The sequence below is a fragment of the Condylura cristata genome, unplaced genomic scaffold, assembly GCF_000260355.1.
Source record: "Condylura cristata isolate star-nosed mole 26May11 unplaced genomic scaffold, ConCri1.0 scaffold00031, whole genome shotgun sequence".
NCBI classification, from domain to species: domain Eukaryota; kingdom Metazoa; phylum Chordata; class Mammalia; order Eulipotyphla; family Talpidae; genus Condylura; species Condylura cristata.
In genome coordinates this window covers 25,305,586-25,330,474 of record NW_004567132.1, presented here as the reverse complement: position 1 = coordinate 25,330,474, position 24,889 = coordinate 25,305,586, and the positions used below count along the sequence as shown (strand labels likewise).

Below are 24,889 nucleotides of genomic sequence, written 5' to 3'. Positions count from 1 at the left end.
GCCCAAGTCATAAAGACGGGAGGCAAAACAGTTTAATCTTAGGTGTTGCGCATTTTAACCTATTCTTATCACTCTCTAAATACCCAAAGCTCACGATCCCCACATAATCATCCTGTGGACCCTTTCTCTACTGTAGATGTAGTTATAGCAAACTGAATCTAAAATTCAAAAATATTTACAGTATTAGCAATTCATGTCTGCCTAATTCCGCTTCTCATATAATCCTGGAACACCCTTGATGTCACCCTTGCCAAGTGCTTGCCCACCCCACGTTTAAATATCTCCGGTGACATGGAATCCACATTTTCTGGACAACCCACTTCACATTCAACTAATTATACCAGAAAGCTCTTTTCTCAAAAGAAGTTAAAGCAAGCTTCCAAGAACCCCTCCAAGGCAAATGTACTCAATGACTTACACTGACTACTGGTTTGAATCATTAATGCCTTTCGAATCACTAATGCACCCAGATGAACTTTTCATTGATGAAAAATCCATGTGACTATTTCTGTGGCCAAATCCCAGTGTGTCAGCCACACACCACCCCTTTCCCGCCCATCAAGGAAGCCCACTGCAGTGTAAGTAAGCAAGTGACACTCCTTTTTAAGATTATTATGAAAAATAATCTTGACCCTGTTTTTTATGTGTTTGTTTTTAAGGAAGTGGGTATGTCTAATCGCCACAATTCACACGCAGTGGTGACATGGACAGGTTCCCTGACGCACAAGGTTAAGAGGCGAGCTGGAGCTCTGTCCACGTGACTAGGTTGAGGTTTTGTGTCCTGTCCATCCCTGTCTTTTCCAACGCACCTGTCCCCTGGCCCAAAACCACTGCAGCTTCCAACCGTATCTTTATGAACTTTGTTTCCTCATCATTAATGAACACGAGCCATAGAATCTCAGAATATTCCATTATTTAAAAAAAAAATCATCTTTTCAGAGTTGCTCTTTGGTTTCATTACTGGGAGAAGCACCTTAGCCTGTAGCTCCACCACCCTGTCACACAACCGGGGAGGTGCCTGAGGCTAAGGGGGTGCAGGCGTGACTGCCTGCTCATGCCTTGGCCAGATGGATGCCTCTGACCGCCAGGAGTAGAGCTAAGAAGACAGCACTGGTCCTGCTGCCTGCATAGCGCTCCCCACAAGGCCACACTTCCTCTCAGGTTTCAAAGGCACGACAATATAAGATACATGAGACTTTCTAAAAAACCACCTGAGACACCATGCCGTAGCCCGCTCGGTCGACAGGTTTATCCAAGCTGGAGGAGTCTATCTTGGATGACTTCCTGCGAGAAATCCAGCCGTCACCGTCCACACATTCAGGTGTGTGTTCCTTCATGGCGCTCGTGACCTCTCCCCGAGCACAGGGTCTGCAGCTGCTTCCACAGGGTGTCTTTGGGGGTGACTGACAGACACGCTGAGTCACCGCCTGATTCTGTCAGGTAAGGGCCATACTGGCAGGGTGGGTGGGCAAGAGGCCAGCAGCTGGGAAGGACAGGTCCCTTCTGAGAAGCTCCCACACCTTGCTTGTGATCTGCTGACCACTCAGACTTGGGAGAGGGCAGCCAAGAAGCTGTGGCGCTCTTCTTCCCCCTGCATGACTTCCACACGTGCGCTCTGTTGGCCACTTCCAAGAAGTGTGTGGGCTGATGCCCACGGGAGGTGGAGCTGGCTCGATCCCAGGCTCCTCGGGGCCTAGGGTGTCCCCCCAGTGCAGGACTCTCCCACCTGGGATGTGCTGAATGGCCCTGCCAGGGCAGCTGTTCTCTGACTCCAGCGTGATCCCGGCGACCACAACCAACCACAAACCTCTGTCTTTGCATGCCAGGCGTTTGCTGCAATGTTTATGGGCTCTGGGGTAGCATCTCAGATGGGGTCAGTGGAAGAATCCTTGGCCCCTGGCCAGGACCCAGCCAAAAGGAAATTAAAGTGGCTGGCTCACGAGGGTTGGGGGCCCTGAGAGGCAGGCGCTGACTTCCCATGAACAGGAGGCTGTCCCCATGATCTCACCTGCATGCCTGTGCCTTTCATGTTGGGGATGCTATGTAGGACAGCCCCTCCTCTCTCCAGCTGTGCCTCCTTCCCTTACCCTGTGTTTGGAACAGGACAAACAAGTTCACTACAAACCCAGATGCGAAGCCATCCGCCTACTGCCCTGGGCTCCTTAGACCCACACCTGCCCCAGGCACATTGGAGACTCCAAAGCAGCAAGGCCTAACAGGCTCGGCCATCTGAATCCCAGTCTGGAGGTCAGTCCTTCAGAAATGTGCTCAGCTTTATTAGCATTACGGAGAGGCATTGCTTATATATGTGGAAATGTCAAAAACTATCTAAGTGACGATAATAGGGAATTTTAATAAATCATGATCTTTTTTGCTTCTTAATTCAAAAATTGAGGTTATAAAGATTTTATAAGAGATTCAGAGAATCTGAATCCAATAAGTAAAGGACAAATAGGACATAATACTGCATTTACAGTAAGTAAGTGGAGAGGAGACTTTAGGAAAGAAGCAACTTTTTTTTTTAAAGATTAATTTATTTATGCATAAACTGGGGTACAGGCCTCAAGTGCAGGGGCTGTGAGAGGATTAACCAGAGACAGAGTGGGGAGCAGAACAGGCCGACTGATGAAGCACACTGCTGAGGGGAGCCACGGGCCACTCAGGAGGGGTTTGCCACGTCATGTGGGTCACCTCCAGGGCAGGCAGGGATCGAACTCATGCTGAAGGGGCTTTAGCTTCTTAGTGCTGCGCTTTAACCTGCTGTGCCACCAGGAAGGGCCCAAGAAGCACCTTTCTTTTCATCTTCTCAGTGGCCTGCCCCCTTCCACAATCATCCCCACCCCTCAGCCTTTCTCTCTCCTCCCTGGGCCCAGTGATAGTAAATCCTGGGGAATGGTGAGAGCAGGAGTATTGTCAGACCTGTCTCTTCTATTCATTTGCACTTTTGTGCAATCATATACTCACTCTTCCTTCACTGACTTGCTCCTTGACCTCGGTCGGCTATGTGGCTTCTCAGGGCTGAGCTTCAGTTTCCTTTCCTGCAAATTGGAGATAACCATCACCTTCTTGCCCATCAAGTCACGGAACTAAGAGAGGCTCTGAGCCTGAGCTGTGCCCAATTAGCTGCATGATAGGCTGCATGATAGGCTGCATTGATCCGGGCCTTGGCCTGGTGTCTGACAATCAGGCTCCTGCCCGTACCTGGCCCAGGAAGTCTTGCAGGTGCAGCATGTAAGAGTCAGAGCCCAGCACCGGTCCATGTGCTGCCAAGCACAGGGCCTCCTTCCTTCCTCTCAAGCCGGGAAAAGCGCCCCCCCCAACACACACACACAATGCTGCCCCTTGTGCCTGGAAGAAGCTCCACTTGTCCCAGTCACCTCAGGCTTGCCATATCCCCCAAGGCCCCTCGGTGTGCGCGCGCACACACACACACACACACACACATAAGACCCCCCCACCCCTCTGCTTAGACAACTCCAAATTTCCTGCTCACCTCACTCCCCCACTCATCTTACAGACACTCAGACCCAGCCAAGGCCCATACGTTCCCGTGGCCACACCCATCCACTTCTCACACTGAGTTGTGCCTTCTCCACACCCATCCACTTCTCACACTGAGTTGTGCCTTCTCGGTGTCCTCCCTGATAGTCTGTCCCACTGCGTTGTCAGTCTCGACACCACATGCAAACCTCTCTGCCGATCATTTTGACTACTTCCATCTCTGTAGAGGATGTTGTATCTCATCATATCCTATCATGCCAGTCTAAGATTATATCCACTGGAGAAATTTTCCAGATGTGAATTACTGAGCATAAGGGTGTAAGTATTTATAGCTTTTAATATTTGATCCCCAATATGCCTGCCCAGAGCCCCTGTCTCCTACACTCGTCCCTTCCCCTCGCTTAACCCCGTAGCTCCATCCCTTGCCTTCTTTACTCTTTGCCTTTCCCCTTTCTGCTTTCTCATTTCAGAGGCTGGTGCCCCCTCGGCCAGTAGCATGCAGTTCTACCCAACTTTCACCCACACCAGGATCACTGCTTTTCTTTCTTTCTTTTATTTTTTTTTACATCATTCTTCATTTTGTGCATTTTTGCACCTCAGTTGTAGTCCCCATGGACTTCCCACCACCAAATTCACCTGTGTGCCATCACCGCAGTCCAGGCACTCTTTCCACCCCAGTTCTGATCCTATTCTCCCTTCCACCCTCATAAAATGTCTCTCGTTTACCCATGTTTATTTCTGCTTTATTTACAATTGGAAAGACATGGGAACAACCCAAAAATATATGACTGGATTAAAAGATGTGGCCCATATACACAATGGAATATTACTCAGCAACCAAAAAATAAACATATGCCTTTTGCAGTAACATGGATGGAGCTGGAAGGGATCATGCTTAGTGAAATAAGCCAGAAAGAAAAGGGAAAATACTGGATGGTTTCACTCATAGCAGGAATATAAAGGACCAGGGGAGAAAATAATAATAATAATAATGAACAGCTCTATCCCAGAGACATTTTATGGGGGTGGAGTGGGCAATGGGATCAAAAACAGTGGGGGGAGGGAAGTGCACTGGACTATGGTGATGGCACATGGGTGATTTGGTGATGGGAAGCCCACAGGGATTACAACTGAGATGGAAAAAGGCACAAAGTGATGTAAAAATAAACTATTATATTATTTTTTAAAAATATCTCTGGTTTATAGTTGTTCATTGTTTTCAATTTTACTCTACTACCTTTGTCTCTTTCTCTCTTTTTTTTCCCTGATCACATATGCTCCTGATAGGAGTGAAAACATCCAGTATTTTTCTTTTTCATTCTAGCTTATTTCACTAAGCATGACCCCTTCCAGTTCCATCCATGTTGCTGAAAAAGGCATGAGTTTATCTTTTTTGATTGCTGAGTAATATTCCATTGTGTATATGTACCACATCTTTTTTTTTTTTTTAGGATTTTTATTTATTTATTCATACAGAACTGGGATACAGGCCAGAGATGCGGAGGGTGAGAGGATTCACCAGAGACAGAGTGGGGAGCAGAACAGGCAGATCGACGAAGTACACTGCTGAGGGGAGCAGCGGGCGGGTCAGGAGAGGTCTGCCACGCCATGTGGTCACCTCCGGGGCAGGCGGGAATCGAACTCATGCGGAAGCGGCTTTAGATTCTCAGTGCTGTGCTTTAACCCGCTGCGCCATCAGGGAGGGCCCACATCTTTTTAATCCAGTCTTCTATTTTTGGGCATCTGGGTTGATCCCACATGTTCCCTATTATAAGTAGAGCAGCAATAAACATGGGAGTGCAGGTATCTTTTTGAATCTTTTTTTGTGTCTTTTGGGTAGATACCTAGGAGTGGAATTGCTGGGTCATAGGGAAGCTCCATGTTTAGCTTTTTGAAAAACCTCCAAACAGTTTTCCATAATGGTTGTACTAGTTGCATTCCCACCAGCAGTGCAGGAGAGTTCCTTTTTCTCCACATCCTCGCCAATATTTGTTGTTGCTAGTTGTTTGAAGATGTGCCATTCTCACTGGGGTGAGGAGTATCTCATTGTGGTTTTATTTTGCATCTCTCTTATTATAAGTGATGTTGAACATTTTTTCATATGCCTGCTGGCCATCTGCATTTCCTCTTTGGAGAAGTGTCTTTGTAGCTCTTCTGTCCATTTTTTGATTGGCACTTTATTTTTGTTGAGTTTAAATCAGTTCTTTGTGTACCTTTGTGTATTTTAAATCAGCTCTTTGTTGAGTTTACATCAGCTCCTTGAGTACCTAGTTTAAATCAGTCCTTTGTCATTAGTATTTTGTGCAAATATTTTCTCCCAATCAGTGGGATGTCTCTTTGTTTTGTGTGGTGTCTTTCTTGCTGTACAGAAGCTCTTTAACTTGACATAGTCCCAGGTATTTATTCTTTCCTTCACATCCTTGCTTTGGGCATGTATCTTTAAAGATATATTGAGGTGTATGTCATGCAGAGTTTCACCTACCTTTTCTTCATAGATATTTTATGGATTCGGATCTCTGTCTAGTTCTTTAATCCATTTGAAGTTGATTTTTTGTGCATGGGATCACCGATTTTCTACCCTGCTAGCTTATAGGTAGGAAATACTTTTTCAGTATTGATATTTCATAATGGAAGATTTCCACTTCTTTTTTAAAAGATTGTTTTTGAAGAGCAAGTTTCAATTCATAGCAAAATTGAAAGGAAGGTAGAGGGATTTCCCATAAACTCACTTCCCCCACACATGCAAGCCTCCCTTGTTATCAACATCCCCAATCAAAGCGGTATGTTTGTTAAAGTTGTTGAAATTACAATGACAAATTATTATAACCCAACACCTGAAGTTTGCAGTACAGGCTCACTCTTGGTGTGCATTCTACGGATTTGGATGGATATGTGTTGGTAAAATAATTGCAGCATCATAGAATAGTTTCTAAACTGCCTCTGTTCTTCTCCTGTCCATCCTTCCCTCCCCCAACTCCTAGCAAACACTGATCTTTTTACTGTCCCCCTAATTTAATCGTTTCTAGAATGTCACATCATTGAGTTATCCAGTATGTCGTGTTCAGATTGTCTTGTTTCACATAGTAAATAGATGTTGAGGTTCTTCCATATCTTTTCATGGCTTGGTAGTCCATTTCCTTTTACAATGGAATCATGTACCATAGTTGATTTATGCCTTCACCTACTGAAGAATATTTTGGTGACTTTCACTTTGGTGATTATGAATAAAACTATTATGAACATCTGTATGCAGGTTTTATACAAAGATAAGTTTTCAACTTGTGTGGGTAAACACTAAGGAGTATGATTGCAGGGGTCATATGCTAAAGTGCACTTACTGCTGTGGAAAGCAGCCAACTGTCTCCCATCTTGTGTGCCCATCAGTGAGGAATGAGCATCCTTTGCTCCAACTGCGTCAGCATTTGGTATAGTCAGTGTTTTGGATGTTGGTCTTTCTAGTTAGTGTGTAGCCGTCTCCACATAGTTTTAATTTGCACTTCCTGATGACATGTTTATTATGGGGTGCATCTTTTCATGTGTTTATTTGCCATCTGTATGTCTTTTTTCTAAGCTATCTGTTGAGATTTTTGGCCCATTTTTTAAATAAGGTTGCTTATTTTCTTGTGGTTGAGGTTTAAGAGCTCTTTGTTTATTTTAGGTAACAGTCCCTTATCATGCCTTCACAAATATTTTTCTCCCAGTCATGGCTTACTTTCTCACTTTTTGACAGTGTCTTAGCAGAGCAGAAGTTTTTAATTTTAATGAAGTCTAGTTCATCAGACATTTCCTTCATGGATCGAAGCTTGGTAGAATGCAGCATTTACAATTTTTCCCCAAGTGGAACATCTTTCCTTGTACAGAGACCTTTCTGCTGTATTTACAGCATAAACTAACGCACACAGCTTGTGCCAGAAACATGGCAATAATTCAAAACCCTGGACAGGGCATCTGGTTACCTTGCCATGAGGGCAGATGAGGACATGCAGATTTGAAATCAGAGAGCTGCAAGGAAACAGCAAGAGAGGCAGCCTTGGGCTTGTTAGGCATAAGCACCTTCTCAGGAGATCAGGGGTCGACTGACAGGCAATCAGAACCTGAAACTCACACCCAAGACTGCACCAGCCCTCTGAAATGAGAGAGCAGCAGGACTGGGAAAAGCAAAAGAATAAAGAAGACAAGACGAAATGGAGCTAAGGGATTAAGCAACAGGAAGGGAAGGATGTAGGAAGCAGGGGCATATAACAGGCCCAGGCCTTCAAGAGACTCCCTTTGGAAGGGTTTGGCTGCTCTGGGGCTTTCCCCCACTGTGGAAGGGTCTTGCTAAAAGCGAAACTGTGATTTTCCAAGGGTCTTGATGGGGTTTGCCCTGAAGAGAAGATGTTCCACTCTGGGGGTCTGCTGCAGGGGGCCCCAACTTCTCTTGCATCCCAGCCTGGGCTCAGTATAACAAGACCCACTTATTTCCTCACTACTAAGATGTCTATAAAAGGATAGAGAAAGCTATATAATGCTAACTCTAATCAAAGGAAAGCTAGAGCAGTATATTAATTTCAAACAAGGCCAACTTCAGAACAGGGGAAATTATTAGGGGTGGAAAAATGGCATTACAGAATGTTAAAGGGGCCAATTCAGGAAGACTTAATAATCATCAACATGTATGCACGTAATAACAAGAGCATCAAAATATAAGAAAATCTAACAGAATTGCAAGGAGAAATATAGACATATGCTCTTTGAATGTTGGATATTTCAATGTCCTTCTCTAAATAATTAGTAGATCCAAGAAGCAGAAAACCATGATGAATTAATTGATGTGAGCATCACAACCAACCATATGGATCTAATTGACACGATAAAGCACCTCCATCAAACAATAGCATAATACACAGTCTTCCCAAGCTCATACTGAACATTCACCAAAACCAACCATATTCTGGGTCAAAACACACAACTTAAAATTTTTTTAAAGTATAGAAGCCATAAAAAATATGTTGTCAAACTGCAATGCAATTAAATTAGAAATCAGCAAAAGAAAGATATCTAGACAGCCCCCAAATATTTGGAGATTAAAACAGTATTTTTCTAAATAACACAAGTCAAAGAGTAGCTCTCAAGAGAAACTTAAGAATATTTTGAACTAAATGAAAATACAATTAATAAAAAGTTGTGGGCTGTAGCAAAAGCAATGTTTAGAGGGAATTTTATAGCATTAAATTCACGGGGGTTTTAAAATTTCTTTTAAGAATTATTTATTTATGCATACAGAACTGGGGTACAGGCCAGAGGTATAGGGATGGTAGGAGGCTTCACCAGAGACAGAGTGGGGAGCAAAACAGGCAGATCGCCCAAGTACACTGCTGAAGGGAGCAGCGGGTGGGTCAAGAGAGGTCTGCCGCGCCATGTGGATCTCCTCCGGGGCAGGCGGGGATCAAACTCATGCGGAAGTGGCTTTAGCCTCTTAGTGCTGTGCTTTAGCCGCTGCGCCACCAGGGAGGGTCCAAATACATGTATTTTTTAAGGAAGATTTTAAATCAATAGTATAAGCTTCTACCTTATGAAATGAGGGAAAGAAGAACAGCTTGAAGCAAGCAAAAGGAAATAAATCAGAGAGCAGAAACCAATAAAAGTTTAAATAATTTAAAAAATCAATAAACCTAGAAGCTATTCTTTTATTTAAATATCAGCAAAATTGATGAACATTTATCTTGGTTAAGAAAAATCAAAGGATCATCTCTACTGATAAAATTGACATTAAAAGAACACTGAAGGAACATTCTAAATGAATGGGGCCACTTTCTTCAGACATATTGCTTCATTTTTCTTTCCTAGTCCTGATAAAAAAGCAAAGGACGTCCCTCCCTGGTGGCGCAGCGGGTTAAAGCACAGCACAAATAAGCTTAAGCCACTTCCGCATGAGTTCAATCCCCGCCTGCCCCAGAGGTGACTACATGGCACGGCAGACCTCTCCTGACCCACCCGCTGCTCCCCTCAGCAGTATATTTTGTTGATCTGCCTGTTCTGCTCCCTACTCTGTCTCTGGTGAATCCTCTCACCCTCCGAGTCTCTGGCCTGTACACCAGTTCTATATGAATAAATAAATAAATCTTAAAAAAAAAAAAAGCAAAAGGCCCTCATTGAACTATAGCTGCCTGTCCCACAAGCTCCTTCTGTCCTCTTGTCTCCCGGTCAAAGCCCAGCAGACCACAACGGGAAATAGGGACATGTTCCCACATACGCTGACAACCCTCAACTACCACAACGCTGCCAACTTCAATTACAAAGATGAAACAGAATTTAGACTTAACTGCTTGGCTTGAAGACCATAAAATCAGACACTACAAGATTGAAGATAAAGGTAACTTAAGAAACATCCACTGCGGTGACTTGCCCAAGTTCTTTGAAGAGTAGCTCAGAATCTTTTCAAGGTTCAAGATTCACAAGATGCAATTGACTGACTTCTTGGTTTAGTGGTTAGTATGGAGATAATGCTGAAAAAATACAAGGACTCAGCTTCTGAGAATGCAAAAATGCCAACCATGCAGCTAAAATTGCAGAACCACTGAGCAACTTGGATATAACTAATCTTGATATTAAAGCTGATGTCATGGCTTTGACTAACCTTTTTCAGATCTAATGTCAGGACGATTGCCTGGTAATGATTAAGGCAACTGACATTTTGGTCCAGGAGCACCTGACACAGGATGCAGTTACTAAAGCAAATCAAACAAAAGAGGGCTTTACCTGTTGCTTTAGGTGAGCATATTCTTGATAAAGTTGCTCAAATTCTGTGACTACTGCATACAGAAGAACTCAGAGAGCTACCAACAAAAAAACTAATGAAGTCATAGTAGCTGTTCAGGTAATTATTGCCCACCCAAAAACAGACCACAGACTGGGGAAGGTTAGAAGATGAACATTTCCAGAATTTCAGCTTCTCACCTAGTACCAGTGGGAACTGTATACATGTTTGAAAATCAAATGTCACACTTTCATTGGAGGAATCCCAGAAAATGTTTTAGAGACTTACCATCATTGCTTTTTCTTTAACCTAGTTGGGGAAAGTGAGAAAAATAGTCAAAAAATCCAACTCTCCACACCTTACTCTACCCTCCTCAGCACACTGCCTTTCTCTGAGGGGCATGCAAATGGGGAACTTTGGATCCCACGAAAATCATGCTTCCTCAAAGGACATCACTTTCCCCTGCCCTTCAGCCCAATTACTCTAAAAAAATCACTTAAAAAAAAAAAAAGTAGAAGAAGAACCACTCTGCCCAATATCCACACACAATTTTTTGTGACTGCTTAACGTCAGGGACAGCACAAAGAAGTCAGTCGGAGTGTAGCAGAAGTATCTGGTTTGTTGGGCTACATTTGTTTTCTTTTCAAGGAGGTAGGTTTTGGGTTTTTGTTTTTTTTTTTTAAAGTAGAATAAAAAGAACATAATTCCTATAATAGAAGAGCTAGAAGAGGTTCGTTCGCTCAAGATAAAAGTCAGAAACAGAAGATCAGAATCCACATACAAACACAAAATCTTCAACTGATTATCACACACAAGTCAATTCAATCTCAATAAAAGTCACAGCAAATTTTAAATTATTCCCATTTCTAACTTCTCTCAAAATTATGCTGTCTTGCTTTTGGGTTTGGCTTTTTATACCCACTTTGGACCAGGGTGCAGTGAAGCACACATTAACGCAGCAGCCAACAGTACATTTATCAAATCCTCAGAAGGGCGATGTGCTTTCAATGTCAATTCCTTGGAAAATCCAGACTGAAGGAATAATTCAAAATGCATAAAGAGATGCATATGTCAATGTGTATTTTTAAATTGTCTTAAGAGTCATGTAGTTTTTATATTTCACAATAACGCTTTAAAATATGAAAATAATTGCTCAAAGGGTACAAATTATCCAGCTATAAAATCGGGCCCTCCCTGATGGTGCAGTGGGTTAAAGCACTGCACTAAGAAGCTTAAGCCACTTCCGCATGAGTTCGATCCCCACCTGCCAGGGAGGTGACCACATGGCGTGGGCAAACCTCTCCTGACCCGACTGCTGCTCCCCTCAGCAGACTGCTGCTCCATGTACTTCGTAGATCTGCCTGTTCTGCTCCCCACTCTGTCCCTGGTGAATCCACATCTCTGGCTTGTACCCCAGTTCTGTATAAATAAATAAATCTTTAAAATAAATAAATACATTCTGGGGCTCTAGGACAGCCTAGATTCATCAGCATGATGACGACAGTTAACATTACTGCATTATATTATCTCGAAGTTGCTAAAAGAGTAGATCTTAAATGTTCTCAATCCATACTTATAAGTGTAACTATGTGAAGTGATGGATGTGTTAACTATCAAGATAATTAATCATTTCCCAGTACGTATCAATATCAAATCATGATGTTGTACACCCTTACCTTACACAATGTACGTGTTGACTGTATATCAGTAAACTTGGGGAATAAATAACATATGTAAAAGCACAAATTGTTAAATATTAAACAAACTTGAAAACTTAAAGATCTTTGGAAACGAACAGATTATAACATGTATGCATAGTATATGTTACCAAACTTGATTTAATATAATAGAATTTTATATTCAATCGTTCATTCAACTAGGCCTAAAGTTATTTAAAAGTTAACCACCAGGCCCTCCCTGGTGGCGCAGGGGGTTAAAGCACAGCACTAAGAAGCTAAAGCCACTTCAGCATGAGTTCAATCCCCACCTGCCGGGAGCTGATCCACATGGAACGTCAGACCCCTCCTGACCCGCCTGCTGCTCCCCTCAGTAGTGTATTTCGTATATCTGCCTGTTCTGTTCCCTCCCCACCCTGTCTCTGTAAATCCTCTCACAGCCCCTGTACCCCAGTTCTGTACACATAAATAAATAAATCTTTAAGAAAAAGTTAACCATCAATCAAAAGCTCAGTGAACTCTCAAAACACAGGCTGCATTCTCAGACCACAGGGTGATATAATGATAAACATGTGAAAATCGATCCACTTTAAAAACTGTAACATCTTTTAAGAACTCTTAGAGTAATTAGGAAATAAAAATTGAAATTACCTACCATTTAGAAATCACTGTATAGATGGAAAAATAGACCTAACTGCCTACCTGAGAACAAATTGTGCAAAATGAACAGATTGTTATGCACATAGCAAGTAAATTGAAGGACATACTATAAGAATTTTAAAAGCATGATTTTAAACCTGAATAGGAAATATGATGGTAATGATTTAAAAAATAAAAATACGAAGTATGGCATTCAAACAAAAATACAAAATAAAAACAAAATAAAAACTCCAAAACGTTTAAGAGTGATTGTAGTTCCATAATGGAACTGTCATTTTTTTCTTTATATTTAATACTTCCCAAAATATTTAACCTAAAACTTTTTTTTTAGATTAACTATTAATTGTATACATCCCAACCAGAGAGAAAAGTAAGGATTCGCTAAAATCACAAATGCAGCGCCTGCAGGTATCCATCCATCCTTGGCCACCACTCCCAGGGCTGCCCAAAGAGCTCCGCATACCTGGGAGCAACCAACTCTGTAACTGGAAGAAACAGACTGGACTGACAGCTTGATAGTCGCTGGCAGCAGGACACGTTTTGTCCCAGGACTCTGGTTCCGAGCCAGACCTTTCTCGGTCCTTCGGAGTAAACAACAAATTGGCGAAGAGGCCAAGGGAACACCAGAGCCGCCAAGACGCCTGTAACCGCTCTCCCGAGCGCTCAGAGCTTTCCGCGTCCCCAGACCGCCTAGGCCGGGTGACCACTCAGCCACCCCTTCTCAGCACTGTGACCTCGGCGTCCAGGCGCGGAGGCCCAGGCGCCGGACCTGCCCCCACCCTGCCAAAGGACCCCGCGCTGGGAACGCGTCCTCTTCCAGTAGGATACGACCCCTCTCCTCCTCCCTCCCCAGCCCAGGGCCCTCTGCGGGCAGGAGGCGCCCTGCCCGCCCCCGCTCCGCCCCCGCCCCTCCTCCACCGCGCCGGGGCAAAGCCTGGAGTCTAGCCCCTGATCAGTCCCGAGAGGGACGCCCAGCGCCCGGGGCCGCCGGACATCTCTAGGCCCGCTCCTTTCCAAATCTTGACGGCCGAGGGAAGGAGAGTTGAGGGGACTCCTGACTTGGCCCAGAAACAGATTCTCAAGCAGGGGCTCCCAACCACCATGCTAGAGTTGACATTCTAGCTCTTTCTACGGACGACGAACTGTGGACAGTTTGGGACTGATTGGTGGCTACTGAGGGATCGGGCTAGGGACGTACACGAAATAGCTCCACGCCCTAAAGTGGGCCCGAGTTCTTGTCAAAACGCCATTCCCGTCCCCGAGCCTCGTGTTGCGAGCCGCCTCCACCACCCTCCACGCCACCCCTAACCCAGTAATCTCAGTTGTGTGCAAAGAAAATTGTAAGGGGTAACTCCTGGGAGTCGGCGTGGGGAAAGCGAGGGGAGCGCGGGGAGACGGGCTAGGTGGCGAAGTGGGGTTCCAGGGGTCTAGCGGGGGGGCGCGCGCCTGTGTCCCTTTTGCTGGCGCCCCCAGGGGGGTCTGAATTCCGATCCCTTCCTACCTGCCCCGCCACAGCGAACCAAAACTAAGGTGACATCGCCCCCTGCTGGGCGGAAGGCGGCGTTCGGTTTTACTTCAGGAAACGGCCTGCGCCAGTGGTGGGAGTGCCGTGGTGGGAGTGCCGGGCCAAGCTCCAGTTCGATGACGGCCTCCTCAGTCACTCGGGTGAAAGGCCCGCTCTCCTTGGCCCGCCCTTGATCCCCCTTTATTAAAAGATTGTAAAGATTGTGTTGCACTGGTTCTTCTCTGAGGTAAATCACTTCCGATCTCCGGATTCTAGACTCCCCCTCTTCTTCCCCCTGCCAGGGGCATTTAGCATCCTTCCTCTGCTCTCCGACCTTGGTCCAGCCCCCCCCCCCTTGGTCCAGCCCCCCACCCTTGGTCCAGCCCTCCCCCCACACGCCCCCCCACCACACACACCGTCCTCCTCCTGTTGAAACCCTTCTTCCTCTGTGCCTTGCGCTCACTGCAAAACCCGTGCAGCCGTGTGAGTCAAGACTGACCCTTCGGTAGGGGCCTTCCTATTGAGCTTCTGCAGGTTTCCTGGGTTAAGAGTGAGAAATGTGTTGCCTCTGATGTGCAGCTTGCTGTGCTCAGAAAAATAAATTCTTGTGAGGAGAGGTGGGCCGTGAGAGGGATCCTGGCCTTGGCTCAGCTAAGGTGGCTAATTTGACCTCTGCCAAGGTTGGCCCAGAGAAGTGTCCAGATTGAGCCACAGGGAAGGGAAGGGGACACTAGCTCCTTAACAAGGACAGCTGTGAATTGGCAGCCTCCTCTCTGCCATCAGCCTTGGCTCTACAGGCCTGGTGGGTGTCTGCCTCCCCAAACACACAACCCTGCTCCTGGTCACCTGTTGCCAGACACTCTATTCCCACCACCTGGCTCCTTTGCCTGCTTTAGGACAGAGTTCAGGCACAGCTGGTTCTAATCGCCCTCCCCCACCCCCTTGCTGTGGTAGTCCACTAGGTTCCTGCTGCTGGCCCCAAATGCACCACAACATCCTGGCACCCCCTCCCCCCCCACACACCCAACCCCACTGTGGCATCTTGTTTTCCCTTATCTGTCTCTATTGCTGGGGTGTCCCTCAGCACTGGGAGCTATAGAACAGGAATCTGTACCCAGGTGTGGTGTCTTCACTAAGGGGGCATGGGAAGCCATTCACTAAAGTCCTGCTAAGAAGTTGACCAAAGGGCTTAGGGAAGATCCTATTTCATGCTTCTGGCTGTAGGAATATTCCCCAGGAGCCTTTACTTCTATCTGAGGTATCGAGGAAGTAGCTTATTTTGTCCTTCTTGACAAACTGAGAAAGTAGAAACCTTCCGAGAAATCCTCTCATCTCTTTTATTCTGCCCCTACCAAGAGAAGAGTCTGAAGTTAACGGGTGGAAAAACAGTCGCCCTCCTCTCTTGCAGCATTTCCACTGTGGTGTCCTCCTACTTCCACCGCTCACTTGGCAGGTGACAGAATTGCTGCCATCCCTCAAAAGCTGCAAGGGTGGGGCTCTTCATTTGAGGTCACAGTTTGTAAAATGTGGGAGTAAAAAACTTCATGATTGAGTTGAGATTACCTCATGGATCCTCCACAACACCCAAATAAAGAAATAACCATCTTGTGTCAAAAGAAAATTTTCCACTGGCTTTTTAAAGTTTCTATTTTGGGCAAAGTGCTTCAAAAGAACATTGTGCCTCACCAAAAAGAAAAAAAAAAAGGAAGATGAAGGAAATGAACAAAGCCTTTTAGTAGGTTTAATTTCCTTCATGCTGGGTTGTGTTTTTTTGTTTTGTTTTTGTTTTCTTTGCCAGTCTGAACTGTGAATACAATAGGACTCAGAATGGTCTGCAAACAAAAATCAGAGTTCATTTCTTTGTTGAAATTAGTAGAACACAATAGGGGGGAAAGACATCAGATTCTCTAAACACCAGCAAGATATTTAAGTCTTGGAGTTCTGGAAAGTTTCAGTGTTGATGCCCTCTGGAGCTGTGGGGAAAGAATATAGTCACTTTGTAGAGGGGGAACAGCCAACTCAAAACAAATAATCTCAGACTTAACTAGGGAGATGCAAATTTAAGTAGCAAAGAGATATCAACTCACACCTCTCAGACTGGCAGCATTGAAAAGACTGACAGAACCAGATTGTAAAGCATGCAGGTAAATGCAACCTCCCCCTGGTGTGAGTATAAACTGGTACCATCACTTTGGAGAGAATCAATAATTTATTGGGGGGGGGGGCGGTTTTAAAGAGTAGCGTATGCTTAAGTCAGTCTTTGCTCCCAAGTCAATATCTTCTTCAAGTCATTTCTCTTCTCAGCCAATGCCTTAAAGAAAATCTTGCACAACCACTCCAGAGGATATGTGCAAGGATGTTCACTGCAGCACTGTTTATGTGTCTGCAAAAACTGAAAACAGCTGAAAGGTCCATGGACACACAGTGAGTCGTCATGAAATCTACTGCTCTTGTATTCGCCCAAAATATGAAAGACCATGTACTCCAGTCATTTTTAAAAACTACCATTGTGATTAAAATACTCAAAAAGCCTAATATTTATTATCTTAGCCATTTTAAAGTATGTAGTATTTCTGCGGCATTAAGTACATTCACACTGTTCTGTGATCCATCACCAGAACTCTCTACCTCTTACAAAACTGAGCCTCTGAACCCTGCTTGCCTCCCCAACAGCTCTGGCGGTCACATTCTACCTTCTATCTCTGTGATATTACCTGCTCTGGGTACCTCATATAAAGAATCATACAGTATCTTTTTTTTTTTTTTTTAGCTGCCTTGTTTCACTTAGAAACAAGGTGCTCAGGGTTCATCAAAATAAGGTGCTCAGGGTTCATCAGTGTTGTAGTAGATAACAAAATTATCTTCCTTTTTCATGCTGGACGTCATTCCATTGTGGGGCTCTGTCCATTTGCTTATCCATTCATCACCCAGCCCTGAGTGGATGCCGCTGTCTGCTTGTGCATTTTCACTCTTTTGAATCATATTGCTATGAATGCCGGTGTGCTCCCTCAGTCAGCTTTCACTCAAGATGCAAACATTTTTCATCATAAACAAGCTGCAAGCGTATAAATTTCAAAGTTAGAAATATCGATATTTGAAAAGGAAACATTGACATCACTCTTATACTATTTCTGATATAAATAATATTGCCCATTTTATTTCAACCATCCATTATCAAAATACAGGAACAAGTTCTCCTTTAATTTTGTGATTTTTTATCATCATTTTATTCTCCTCAACCCTACTATCTTTTTTCCTCTATACAAATTAACTCTAATGTAGTATGCTATTATGCATAAAGACCTTTTATCACACTTCTTGTCAATAAAATATATAAGTTGATATTTTAATTTCTGATAAGCATAAATCTCTAAGTATTAAAAATTTATTTAGATGAGGCCATCACTACAACAATTTCTACAAAGTTATTCAAAAATAACAAATAAATTACAATTCTTGGAAACTATTAAAAGTAGTAACTTTGGTGTACTATAGTTATGTAAGATGCTACTATAGGGGAAACAGAATGAAGACACACTAGCTCCCTGCTCTATTTTTTATAACTGCAATGTCAATCCACAGAATACCTAAAAATGAGAAGTTTCATTTAAAAAGCCATTCTGAGGGGCCTCCGTGGTGTCACAAGTGGTTAAGAATCAGCACTGTGAAATAATCTGCAGTCATTGCAGTATGAGTGTGATCCCCAGCCAGGGAGGTGACCCACATAGCATGGCAGACCTCTTCTGTCTCTCCCACTGCTCCCCTCAGCAGTGTACTTCGTCATCTGCCTGTTCTGCTCCCCACTCTGCCTCTGGTGAATCCTCTTAACTGCCCCCCACCTCTAGCCTGTACCCCAGTTTTTGTATGCATAAATAAATAAATCTTCACAAAAAAAGAAAGAAAGAAAGAAAAAGCCATTCTGAGGGGAAATTCATGTTGTAATGAGACGGATAGGGCCCAGTTAGTTAACGGGAAATTCTTATTGCTGAAATTGGGACTTTGCATCAATAATTTCCTTATTTTGTTTTGTTACACAATGTAAGCACATGAGAAATAGTGTTCCCATGAAAAAATAGATGATTTTGTTATAGCTATATCACTCATTTTTTCTGTAACTTGAACGATCAGCTAGTTGCTGTATTCATTTGGTAAGGCTACTGTAGCAAAGTACCATAAACTGGGTGGCTTAAACAACAGAAATGCATTATCTCATAGTTTTGGAGGCTGGATGTCAAGATCAAGGCACAGGCTGAATTTGTTCCTTCTGTGGGTTGTGAGGGAGAATCTGTTCCAGGCCTCTGCCTTGGCTTCTGGCATTTGCTTGTCATCTTTAGGGTCTTGGCTTCTAGAAGCATCACCCCATTCGCTGCCTTTATTTTCACACAATGTTCTTCCTGTGTGTGTGTGTGTGTGTGTGTGTGCGCGCCTGTAACCACGTTTCCACTTTTTATAAGTAAAAAAGTAGTTATATTGGATGAGGACCCACCCTAATGACCTCATTTTAAGTTGATTGCCTCTGTAAAGACTTCAACATATAAACTTGAGTTGGACACAGTTCAACCCAGCACAGTTGCCAACTCTCATCATTCTTCTTCCAGTTTTGCTGAAAATATCTGGGAGCCACTCACCTGCAGATAAATTGCTTAGCAGCCTTAAGAGTTCTTTATTTCTCAGTTTCTGGTGCCAACTATGAAGTAGCTGTTACTTTGTCACCTAAAAGCAGTTGCTTGCACTGATAAACTTAGGAAGGGTGAGGGAAATTTAATTATTTTAAATTTCATGATAAATTAACAGAAATTATATTTTTACTATAGTTTTGTTTTATCATAGGTTTTATGCCTTGTTTTCATGAAAGCTTTGGAGCTGAAGAATGACCTCAACTGACTTCCAGAAATACCGCTGAGTAACGTCAATGGCAGAGCCAGACTTCAATGTCAAAAAAATAAGCAAATCAGAGTTATTTTCTGTTTTAAAAAGAGCTCTGGTTCCTTATACAATCCCAGTGAACATATAGTACATGCACATTCAATAATAATTATCTTACTGAATGCTTGCTTTATTATGGGGGAGTACGGTGATGAGGCCTAAGAAACCACTATGAGTCGCTTCACCCTGGTTTCCCCTTGGCAACCTCTTCACCAGAATCACAGGGACTGCCCTCATCAGAAATGCATTTTGGGAAACTTCTCAGGACCAGGACATGAAAGAAATAACATTTGGACATTTTCCTCTGAGTGCTGCCCCAAAGGGGTCATACCACACTGAGGTACTAGAAGGTAGGAAGTCTGACTTTTGTTTTGGCGGGAAAATAACAGCCCTGGAAGTGAAGGCAGGGAAGGAGAGTGGAGGTATTTGCCCCTGGGCCCTCTGCTGCAGGTGGACCAGTGGGAGCTAAAGATCTAGAAACCAAGTCCCTTAAAATTATGTGTCCCTAAGACAGTGTCCAGGTACCCCAAAATGTATGAATACCCTGACTTGGGTCTCTAAACTGTGCTTTCTTTACAAGATAATACACCTATTCAGCATTTAAAATAAAGGGATTAAGTCTGTATGTAACAGCAGTATACTTAAACTCAAAGTCATAAAGTGACAACTTTTTTGTATATTGAAATTTTCACATAGAATAAATTAATTAAAACAAAGAAGGACAAGTTGAAAATAATAGAGTAAAAATGCACTGTACGAATGAAAAGCATAAGAAATCTGGAGTGGCCGCAGGAATATCAAATCCAGCAGCGGTAAAGAGATAGCTTCTATAATGATAGAAGGGTCGATGCGTGGAGAAGAAACAATCCTAAATATGTATGTATCCAGTAACAAAGTTTCAAATATACAGGGCAAAAAATTAACAGAGTTAAAGGAGGAAATAGACACACTCAGAATCGCATTTGGAAATTTAACACACTTCTTTCATGTTGAGCGCTAAATCCCCAAATTTTATTTCTGGGAAGAAGGAAGAAAATTTGGAGACTATGACTGCACCCGTAACATTCATCTGAAACAAATATGATAAAATGCTACTGCATCGGTTCTGAGAAGGGTTTTCTGAGGCCCTTTCGGACATTACACATTTTTTGCTGCATTTGTTTGTACTCAAATGATTTCACAACTTAAAAAAGAGTACATTTCTTCCAGCATTATCTCCACAGCTCTCCACCTGCCCACACTATCCTCCCTCCCTTCCCTTCCTCCTTACCCAGGAGTCCTCATTTTATCATCTACCAAGGACTAAAGTGGGAGTGGATGTCCTGAAGAAGGCCTGAAGCAGCTCAGGGCTCGCAACCTCTTCCTGCCACAGGCCTGCAGCCCGAGCTCCACACCCTCCCATACGGAACTGGGAGCGCCACCTCGCAGCCCCACCTCCCTGTGATGCTTTTCCACCCACCCAGACCTCTCTGGAAGGTTCTCGCAGCACCTGGACTCTGTGCTGACATTTTCCTCCCTCTCCTTACTTGTGGGCTCTCTCAAGTGCTCACTGTCTTTTCCATCCTCCTCTTCGCCACTGACCCCCTCTGAGATCACACCCACCCTGCAAACATCATCATCACCTCCTCACAGAACCCATCCCCAGCCCCACCCCTCTCCTGAGCTCAAGTCCTGGCACTCTGGGTCTATGTGGGACCTTCTGTTGCCTCAAGATCTGTTGCAGCTTAGCCCACCCCAACTTTACAGCAAGCTCACGTCTGCACTGAGGGAAGGATGACAGAAGTTCTCAACAGATGGGTGGCTTTTCCCTTCGTAGATCAGTTTCTTACTCTCTTATGGTCCAGATTTTGACTGCAGAGCCCCAAACATATTTCAAAACAGTCCCAGCTTCTGCTGACACCCTGGAAGTCCTTCTTCTCTTTGTACTTATAGACTTGCGATTCGCTTTGACATATATGTAGAAGGATATATCTATATTTATTCTATTGGCACTGAGAGTATTTTAATCTGAGCAGTGAATGTCTTTAATCCTGGAAAACCTTCAGGCATGATCTCTTCCAAGATTCCTGTGGCCTCTCTCCCACCTGGGGCCCGTGCCCCTGTGTGCCATGGCCTCTCTGTGCACCTAGGTGTGGAAACAACTTGGACAGGGCACTCCTGCATGACGGCCTTGAGACAATGGCCCACATCATGAGGTGCCCAGGGACACCTCATGACTGATCCTGTGATCAGGGTGCGAGATGGTCTGGGAATAGCTTGAAAATTATACCGCGCACCTGCATGGGAAATTCTCCCTGTATACATGGCAGACATGTCTCCCCTGCTCCCCACAAAATGGAATACCCTTTGATCCCTTTGAAGCCCTGTTCCCCATAAGAGGAATATCCTTTGCTTCCCTGGATGCTGCTTCTCCTGCCACTGTCGCATATCCAATCATGGGCCTGTACTGGTGACTGTGGGCTCCCAACCAGCGGTGACACTGGGAATCAGGCAGTTTCCCTCTCTGACCTGCCCTCCCATCATTATAGGGGAGCAGCCTCATATGAACCATGACTCTTGGGGTGTGCACAGCTTTCTCCACTCTTTTACCAGTTGAATCCTGACCTCAGCCCTCATTGAGACAGCCTGGCTCCAGCCTATCTCCATAGGTTGGGACTTTGTTAGTCAAAGAAATCAAACCCTCAGTGCTTCTGCTTTGAGGAAGCCACCTCAAAACCCAGACCTAGGAACATACCCCCCAGCAAACGCAAGGCATGATTTTGCCCTGGTTCTACAACTACAGCCATAGAAATGTTTACCTTGCTTTAGTCCATCCACCTTCTCCTCCTCCTCCTCTCAGCCATATGCCTTTACCATGTGAGCAAGCATGATATCAGCTGCATCTTGGCCAGAAGTCAAATGTCACATTCTCTCTAATTTTTATCTTATCTCCAAACCAATCTCTTGTAAGGCTTCTCCTGAAAGAGTCACTCTTACCAGAACTTGACTGTCTCTACCTCCCCTGGACTGCTACACTGCTGTGCTTTCGTTTAGCTTTTACAAACAAGGGTTTCCTAGAGACCAACAGTGGACACCTTCTGTTTGATTGCACAGTATAAACAGGAGCCAGAAAAAGTCACTTCCTCAAGGGACCAAGAAATAGTCATGAAACTGAACGAGCAATCAGATTGTTGTTATACAGAATAAAGTTCCCAGTCCAGAGAAGCCCGAGGCCTAAGTGACTCCACAAAGGAAGAGGTCTATACTGCCTGGGAGAGGGATGGGGAAAGAGGTTGAGCCCCAGAGGGGTGAAATGCTAGAGCTAGGTCTTGAAGAAGAGGAGTTTGCTAAACAGAGAACAGAGAAGAGGAACAGGGCCCCTTTGAAAAATAGAAACCAAGCCTAAGAGGAGCAAAAGTAGGCAGGAGGGGAGGAGAAAGGGCCGTTGGACCAAGTGTCAAGGCACCATTCCAGTTCACATGAAGCTGGATGCTGGCAGAAGGGGATTTTGACTGGAAGAGACTAAGAACATGAGTCTCCAGTGAAAAACAGCGAAGTAGAAATGGGGAATGGGGCGCAGTAGGAGACCACTGTAATTGCCAAGGTAAGCGATGACACCAGCTACTTCTAGGCCTGATTCCAGGTTGTCCCTTTGTGAGCATCTTAGAAGCTGGGGCACAGAATCCTTGTTGGCTTCTTACCGCTGCTTTGTCTGTTATGTGCTCTGAATTAAAGGTATTTATTTCCATGTTTTAAGAACCAAGGCCTTGAGGTAAACAGCCTTGTTTAATCTAGCATAAAAACTAGTTACTCTTCTTACCCTTTCTCTCTGTTTGATGGTGTGCAACTGTTTCCATTTCTTCATGCTATGTGAGGACCACATTGTGGCGTGTGGGATCTTACCTGGCAGTGATGGACAGGTGCCACCCAGCCTTCTGTACACCTGGCCCCAAAGCATGCAAGCATCCCCAGAATTTGTGCAATTGCTTCTGCTCTCCTGCCTGCCTTACTACAGGGCGGATGTCTTTGTGGTTACATTGAGAATCACCACCTTTTGAGAAAAATATCACTGGGGTCACAGAGCCTCCTTGGTGGGTTTGACATCCCCCCTTGGCATCCCCCCTCTCTTCTCTGTCATGCTATGTGCAAAAGAACTGCCACCCCCATGGCTGACACTCTTCTTAGCTGCAAGACTGGCAGACCTCCATGCCAGCTGCAGCTCGCTTCCAGGAGACTAAGTGGGGACTATTCTATTTTCAAACATTGCATCCCAGAATCTGACCCTCATCCTACTCAGGGGTCTGATCCCCAAGATCCAGATGTCTGCAAATTGGCTGGGGTTCTACTCCAATGGGGTTGTACTCCACCAACAAGATATATTTCCCTAACTAATCCTCTCCATCACATCCCCTGCCTGTACTTCAGAGCCAGCAAGGTCATTGACCACCCTGCAGTGGGAGCAGAGACAAAGCAGAATAGGGTACTGCTCTCGGGAATGATGATTGTCACAGCGGGGGCCTGGCTGGACCTGGCTACTTCTTGTCACTCTCAATCATGTGAATTGAGAGATAGTCAGCTGTCTACACAGGCAGGCACACATGCACACGCAAACACATGCCTGCACACATCTGTATGCCAGAGAATGCCCTCCTGCGTACGTTGATCATAATCGTCTTTTCAAAGAGATTTCCCTCCCCAATCTCCCTCACCTCCCATTTGAAAATGCACATGTCCCATGTATAGTCCTCAACAGTACAGACACCACATGTATGTCAGTCTTGCTAGTAATTACAAAAATTGAGAAACTGCTTGAATGTCTATTAATAGGAAAACTAAAATATGGAACACACATGTAAAATGCACCCATCTACAAGAGCCACGAGTGCTGACATGAAAAGCTGTCCTTCTGGTAGATAAGAAAAGTGATTTACAAAACGATATACATAGTATAACTGCATGTGTCTGCGACACGTATAAACCCTTGCGCACAGCTCCCTCGGAAGGGCACGCAAGTGTGACAGTGGTTAGCTCTAAAGAATGGGTAACGAGGCAGGCAGCTTTCCCTATATTCTCTATTATTCTCATAGTATCTAAAGTTTTTTGAGAAAGTGTTACTCATTTAAAATAAAATATATTTTAAGAACCACTTCTAAAAATAAAATGCTAAATATTCCATCTTAGAACAAGTACTTCGAGAGTGCTTGAAGGTGGGAGGGCATTAAATTCAAAGTAGTAATAATAAAAATTCCATCCAACACTTAAGTTCAAGCCTCATGGTCAGGGTGCAACTCCTCAAACACAGCTCAGCTGGTGTGATGTGATGGTGAAGTGGCAGGTGGTATGGGGCGCAATCCTCACCTAGGAGACTCCAGGTGGGACAGGCACCTGGAACAGATAATACCATGTGACTCTAGAATCAAGCAGCAACATGATACACCCACAACGATTCAAAGATGCACCCACTGGGATGTTTTCAGGACAGCAATAGGCATAAAGGAAAGGGATGTGTGTACCAGAGTCACAGAGGAAAAACTGTCTCTACTCAGTGTCTACACAGGTTCTTCTATGGCAGCCAGAGCCGTGAATACAGAGAAATGAGTTCCCACAGCACCAGAGTGGGCCTCTGGGTTAACAGAATGGCACCCAGGCAAAGGGAATGCTAGGCAGAAGGAACCCGGAGTTTAGATAGCCTCAAGCCTTGCATGGATGCAGGCTGGAGCACAGACAGGAGCAGCAGCACAGGGTGGACAGAGCCTGGGAGAAGCCAACACACAAAGCCTCTGAGCCACGCTAGAGCCAAGCTTCCCGTCTGGTCCTGCTGGCCTAAGGGGCACGCAGGAGTGACAGCTCAGAATAAGGACCAGAGCAGGAGAGCCGAAGACTGGGTCATAAGGGAGACGTGTG

At 44.5% G+C, this 24,889-nt stretch overlaps 1 pseudogene; it reads left to right on the top strand.

Moving 5' to 3' along the window:
• The first annotated feature begins 9,722 nt into the window (after nt 1-9,722).
• LOC101619563 lies at nt 9,723-13,521 on the top strand (annotated as a pseudogene).
• Nucleotides 13,522-24,889: the final 11,368 nt, after the last annotated feature.